Source organism: Asparagus officinalis, unplaced genomic scaffold (genome assembly GCF_001876935.1).
Source record: "Asparagus officinalis unplaced genomic scaffold, Aspof.V1 AsparagusV1_Un53, whole genome shotgun sequence".
In the NCBI taxonomy this organism is placed as follows: Eukaryota; Viridiplantae; Streptophyta; class Magnoliopsida; order Asparagales; family Asparagaceae; genus Asparagus; species Asparagus officinalis.
In genome coordinates, this window is record NW_017972319.1 from 256,910 (window position 1) to 263,547 (window position 6,638).

The 6,638-nt window shown below is 36.0% G+C and overlaps 1 long non-coding RNA gene across 1 annotated transcript; it reads left to right on the forward strand.

The window, feature by feature from the left end:
• LOC109827153 lies at positions 1-3,350 on the forward strand. The gene is made up of 2 exons (XR_002243353.1): positions 1-42; positions 3,074-3,350. It is a non-coding gene; the product is annotated as an uncharacterized LOC109827153 (long non-coding RNA).
• The last annotated feature ends 3,288 nt before the right edge of the window (positions 3,351-6,638 follow it).

Below are 6,638 nucleotides of genomic sequence, written 5' to 3' on the forward strand. Positions count from 1 at the left end.
GAAATTCCGCTTGCTGCTGTTAATTCCAGTTACCAAAACAAGGTACATAATTTGTGAAAGGTGTATGACCTTTTTTTTCATTGCTTTATTTGCTTTCTAGAGAAGTAGAGATCTACAACCTGGGCAGTAGCAACAACCAGTCATACTTAATGTCATACTGCCATTTGAGTTGAAGGTTAATATTGTTATCTGTAATGAAAAAACTTTGAGCATATGATGTACTCACCATGGTGTTTCGACTTATCAAAACAAATTCCCATGTCATCAGTTAGTGCCATTTGGAAGGTTGCTAGGAGCTCATCTTTGATATCTGAATTGGAACTCCCCTCCCTGACCCCCCTCCCCTAGGCCACAGTCCATGGGGGAGTATGGCATAACCGTTGGATTAGATGAAGCAGAACTGAGAGTTCACGCATGTAGCAATATACATCTGCGTGGAGAAGCAGGAATTCTTGATGCCAAAACTTAAAACATTAGTTGAAGTAGCGTTTGTCAAAGACTTGTGCACTCTTCACCCTTGGGTATAAATGAGTGGCCAACCAGTGCTGGAGGTATTGACAGTGTGAAGTCCCTATAAACTAAGTAGGCGATTATCCACAGTGTACAAGAATATGACTTAGAGAAGTTGCTTCCCTCTAGATGTTGATGGATGAGTAGGATTCTGAAACTATAGGTTGATTGTCTTGAAAGGACCAAAAACTGTCAAGTTTTTTTTAATGAACCTTAGAGGTTGAAGAGGCAGGACCTAGCATGGGTTCGAAACAACCATCATCTACTGACTCGGAGGATCCTTTAATGGATATTGGAAATTAACAGGAAGGTTCAGCCTTATCTTCTTGATCTCCTTACCGGGTAATATTGGAAGAGTGAGGCATGCAAACAAATTCCATGTTCTCAATATAGAGTGGAGTCCAACGCTTGTCTTTGACTAGTTGGCTACAGTCATGAGGGCATCCAAATTTTCTTGGCAGAAAAAGATTACCCTTGGTCTATTTTCGTGTGACCATTGCAGGTTGCTCTTACACAGTGTATTAAATATCGGCCGATATATCGCTATATCGGCCGATATATCGGTTTTGATGCCCTTTCAACATGATTATTATGAAAAAAATATCGTTTTCGAGTTTTTACCTCTTTTTTCCGATATATCGGAAATATCTGCCGATATTGACTAAAATCCAAATAAAAAAGGTTATTGAGTTTGAGCTTGGTTTTTTTTCCTACCAGACCCAAAAACCTAATAAATTCCCAAACCCAAATACCCTAAATGCTTAGTCAATCTTATACTTCTCCTCCCTCTATGTTTGGCACTGTAGTTCAAAAACACTATGTGATCTCAGGTACGAATCTCTCTCATTTCTCTCCACTCTCTCTTCTTTAGTTCTCCTCTCTCTCAGCTCCTTTTCAGACCTCTCTGTCTCTCTCTCTCTCAACTAAGGTTTTAAATGTCGGCCGACATATCGGTTTGAGGGCTTGACCGACACGACATGGACGTTTTCAACTCGTATGTCGATTTTCAGGGCCAAATCAGAAATATCAGGGTCATATCGGGCATATCGGCCTATTTTTTAGCTTTGAAAAATCGGTCGATATGATACTTGTTTAAGATCTGTTTTTTTGTTATCAGGTTTGGGTTTAGTGATAAATACCCAAACCCGTTTGACCCGTTGTCATGTTTAAGGGTTTCTTATGAACCTTATAAAAAGAATTTATGAACCCAAATCCATATATTATTTACATTTTTATATGTTTAGTCTATAGAATTTATAAAGTATGCTTATATTGAATTTATGAATGCTTAGATTACATTTAGGACATGATATTATACATATGCGCACTACCTGATATGACAATCCGATATTTAGTCAATGTTCCCCGATATATCCCCGATTTCCGTTATCTGACATGAATTTCAGCCATCCGACATGAACCCGACATCCGATGTTTAAAACCTTGCTCTCAACTTCTCTCTCCCTTCTCTCAAAAATATTAGGCGATCTCAAAAACATTAGGCGATCTCAGGTACGAAGTTGTCTTTCTCTGTCTCCTCTTTCTCTCCTATGTTCCTGTACTCTCTCTCTCTCTGACCTCTACCTATATCTAATGTCTCTAAATATTGTATATCATTATTCATGACGTAATTTCTTATGTTTAGAATACATTAAATATATTTTGATTAAATATTACAATATTATGTTACATATGAACATCATCCGATAAGACACCCCGATATTTTTCACATACACCAATATATTTCCAATTTCCGCAATCCGATGTGGATTTTGGCCATCCGATATTTTTGATATTTAATACATTGCTTACACTTAAGTAGACCCAACTGACCTTGCTCCAAACATTTTGGCTATTAACTGCTCTGCGATAAGCTGTGTAAACCTTTGATAAACCCTGAAAGAATTCACATTTTAAAAGCTGTTTGGAACCCATCTGGTGAATACGAACATTAGTCAGATGTTGGACTATGCATGATCTTAGTTTGAACTGCTTGACCTCTGCAGCAATTGTCAAACCCGAAGAAGTAAAGATGTTTGTCACGAGCAGCTTTGCTTGCCTTTATGGAAGTGGGAACCTGCCCTGCATCCAGGGATCTAATGGGGGATGAAAAAAGTCCTCCCTGCCACTGTTAATATTCAATGAAATGGAGGTAGGCGTGAGCACTACAGAGACACAAGCTTGTCACATGAGCCAAATCTACATAAAGTGCACCAGTACTCAAAACTTCAGAAAATATCGACTCCTACGGAAAGATACCTGGCAAATATCATCTGAAAATTTTAGGAGATATAAGTTCAAATACCTGGTTTATAATCTCATGTTTCTCAAAAGACATGTAGATTACAAGAAAAATTAAACGCTTGGATTGAAGATAGTAAAAGTAAAATATACTTGTGATAGTTTTCTTTAAACAAGTCAAATTTCGGCGAGGCATTGATACATAGACATTCAGTATAACTTTCTTTCCCTTTTTTCCAGTATGTTGTATTTTCCTGGACTCATTTAGCTTCTGCTCTATGATTTAACTCCAGAATATGGATTCTTTGTTTTCTTTCTCCAGGGTGTTGCTCATCTCATGTACAAAGAACTGAAAGAAAGACTTCAAAATGTGGGTATTTAAACAATACTTTAGTGAGCAGATAAGGTGACAGAAGGTTTTTGGTTTAAACAGGTAATATGGGACAGCATGATTGATTATTCTTGACATAGTACCATTGTAGTATTTTGGTTGAATATGCTTCCAGAATTTGCAGATTTCACTCTTAAATTCCATGTATGGCAACTACGATAAGCATGCTTGCAATTGTCATTAATGCCACAAATTTTCATTCAACTCATATAGGGAAATGTTTTCTTCTTGACCTCTTCAACCAGCTTAGAAATCACCATGATATAGAAAATTTGCTTGTGAGGAAAGTTATTCATGCGGTCACATCTCCTAGTGTTTTTTGGAATTCTGGCTCTATCAGCATTCTTTGTTACCTTGTTTGCAAAGTTTTCCTAAATTATAAACAACTTCTGGTTTGCAATGCTTAGACAATAAAAATCCTGACACTAAGTTCTGGATTTTCCTCCATTGCATTAAACCCCCAATAACTTTTTGCAGAAAACCCCCACTTTCTTTGCGTAAATTACACTAAATTCCCAATAACTTTCAAAATGCCTTTTTATGTTTTTTTTCTGAATTTGTGGGTGTTATCTGCAAAATGCGGAAACTTATAGTGAGTTTTCATGTGGTTTATTGCGATTTGGGAGTTATTAAGGGTTTACTGTAATCCGTTGAAAGTTTTTGGGATTTAGTGTAATTGACCCTTATTTTAATTCTTCATTCGGTACATTCATTCTTGAAAACAGGAATGCCCCAGTTTAGAAGCTGTTGTAGTATCTGCATACTGGACATTGACACTACTCCCAATAACTAATGCGTAGGATTATATTTTTATAAATTTTTTAAGCTATTGTGTCATTTTGTTATGGTTTTCAGGTTAAATATATTTGCAATGTTCATATTGGTACGCATATTTGCTATTTTATGCACTGTATGGACTGTAAGATGGAATCTATGTTGCATAGGTACGTGTTCGGATATGAGTACGGGTGCGGGTGCGGGTGTGGGTGTGGGTATGGGTATGAGACTCGGCAAATTTATAAAAAATAAGGGCTACCGGGGCAACATTGATATATATAGTATATTATATATATATATATATATATATATATATATATATATATATATATATATATATATATATATAGAAAAATGGGTATGCTTGCGTACCAAGCACAACTTTTGTGCTTGGTACAAAGCATACCCATATTGCTCATATATATATATATATATATATATATATATATATATAATATATTGAGATTAATGGGTATCCTTGTCATAGGAGGGCGATTTCCTCATTGACGCCTCTAAAATCACATGATTGAGCGGCATTGCTGGATGATCCGCTCGTTGAACTTGATCTACATATTCTAAAACCCTAACACACCAAGTTTGGGGTAAACCTGTCGTCGCTTTGACCCTCCATCCACTCGTATCAATTTTTAACGGTTTTGAATTAATAGAACTTTTCACATGCGCTCGATGGAGGGTCAAACGACGACGGCATTCACCCCAAACTTGGTTGTGTGTGGGTTTTACAATATGTAGATCAAGTTCAACGGAGCGCGATCATCCACAATGTCGCTCAATCATGTGATTGTAGAGACATCAAGGAGGAAATCCCCTCCTATGACAAGGATACCCATTAATATATATATATATATATATATATATATATATATATATATATATAATATATATATATATATATACTATTATATATAATTCATTAGATCAGAATTGTTTTTTCATTTACGTGTTACGAGAATCAAAATTTCTTTTAACATTTTCATGTTTCGTTTATTATGTATTATATAATGAGCGGTTTAAATTAAAACATTTATTGTATAATTGAGTACATATCCAAGTTAACGTATGCATATATTCAAGGAGTGTCCAAGGAAAGGTAGCGGTATGGGTACAGTTTCATGATAGAAGCGTCCATGCAAACATAGGATGTAATCATGCTAATATGTCACCTAATTCAACACTAAATAAAGATGCTAAAGTATTTAAATCTAGCATGGCAGGGAAAATCCTTAAGCAGGAAGGAAACATCATATGAAAGGGCAACAATATGTTAGTATGGGCAATTTAGAGTTTCTACCAAACTAGAAGCATAATCTCCTTCAGGCAAACACTGGAACAAGTACTACTGCGTTGACTTCTGCAGTTAATATTTTACAATATAGAGCTCTGCAAAAGCAAAAGTTATCAGTTTATAAGTCTTGCCATCTAGGTATCCTGGTACTTGGCTGAATTTCAGTGTATCAAATGATACACAGTCACCCCATTTCACCATTACCTGGACTCGACATTTCTTAATTTGGTTCATGAACACAGCAATCAAAACAGTGGGATGAATTACACTAAACCCTCAAGGACTTTTAGAATTTCGTAGTAGCCCCCCAATGACTTTCAAGATCACACGAAACCCCCACGATCTTTTAGGAAAACCCCCCAATATCTTTTGAGTAAATTACACTAAACCCCCGATAACATTCAAAATGTCTTTTATGTTGTTTTTTTCTCTAACTTATAGGGGTTATCTGCAAAACACAGAAACACATTGGGATTTTTTTGCGAAATGTAAACGTTATTGGTGCTATTGTGCTACTTTGAAAGTTTTTGGAGGTTTAGAGTAGTTTATCCCAAAACCAAAGCCACTAACACTTCTACTTACCCAAAGGAAACCTGACCTACAGTGTGAATTTACTTATTTGCAAAGCTCTATGCGATTTGATGAAACATAGCATTTTATTATGGAAGTCGTCTAGGACTTTCCACTTCAAAATGGTACTCGGAATTGTCAGTAGGAATTTGTTTTCTATTGCAAGCAGATCGATGTGTCTAACAGAATAATTGCAAAAAATGGGATCGAAGAAACTTTAATACGTATACATGTCGTAAAGCATTAATCCAGTGATTAATTTGAAGTATCGGAAAAAGGAAAAACTCAGGTTATTCAAAAGCTAGAGGGCATAAAGATGCCGGCAAAAACAATATTTTTGGGTTGTGAAGAGGACATGGAAGATGCTATGGTAGCTGCAAAGGAAGGTGTATGGACGTTTAGCAGTGACTGGTTTATGAGCTGTGTTATGAAACACGAGCTTGATATGGAGTCCCCTCAGTTTGCAGAGTCCCTTTAGCTGCAGATTTATGCAGATCATAATGTTTATTGGTGGTTCATGCTCATAATTTTGGATAAATAAGTACGAGTTATCATATTTACTTGTATGTAATAGAAGTGAACGATACGCTGCTTTTTTAAATATAAGATCATTGTTCTCGTGGGATTTTCATGTCTTTGCTTCACTTTTGCGCTGTTATTTTGTCAGGGCTTTTACCAACTATATGAAAATAGAGAGCTTATAGATCAGTGACTTTCACAAATGAGTTTTATATTGAATTGTAAAAGCTAGTTCATATGGAAATCATAAAATTAGCTGAGCCATAACCGTAGTTGTAGCTTTCATTTCGACGTTGAAGATGGAAAGGAAACGTTTAAAAAAAA